This window comes from Otolemur garnettii, unplaced genomic scaffold (genome assembly GCF_000181295.1).
Source record: "Otolemur garnettii isolate 467f Iridium unplaced genomic scaffold, OtoGar3 scaffold00205, whole genome shotgun sequence".
Lineage (NCBI taxonomy): Eukaryota > Metazoa > Chordata > Mammalia > Primates > Galagidae > Otolemur > Otolemur garnettii.
Window position 1 is genome coordinate 364,275 of NW_003852600.1, and position 491 is coordinate 364,765.

Below are 491 nucleotides of genomic sequence, written 5' to 3' on the forward strand. Positions count from 1 at the left end.
ACATCCTGTTGGCAGGGTGGAGAATGAGTTGAATGTTGGATATACTGAAAACAGGGAAACCGGGGGGAATAGTAAGGGAGGAAGGGGATCCAGGAGGACTAATGTCTTAAATGTCTCTACAAGGTGGAAGGGAGAATGCTATGAAGATGAGTAAATGAGACACCTGAAAGTTAGAGTTTGCCACAGTGGGATTTTGGTTACCTTGTGTAAAACTTATGAGGAGGAAGACTTGGGTGATGGAGTTTGGAGGCTGTGGCTCTGAAGGTGAGGAACCAAAATCTAATGGTAGGTAGGGGATGATGATAATGATGGTGATGGTGGTGATGATTGTGATGGTAATGATGATGGTGATGATGGTGGTGATGATGGTGGCAATGGCCATGGTGATAATAATGATGGTGATGGTGGTGATAATGATGGTGATGATGGTGATGATGATAGTGATGGTGATGATGATGGTGGTGGTGATAGTAATGATGGTGATGGTGATG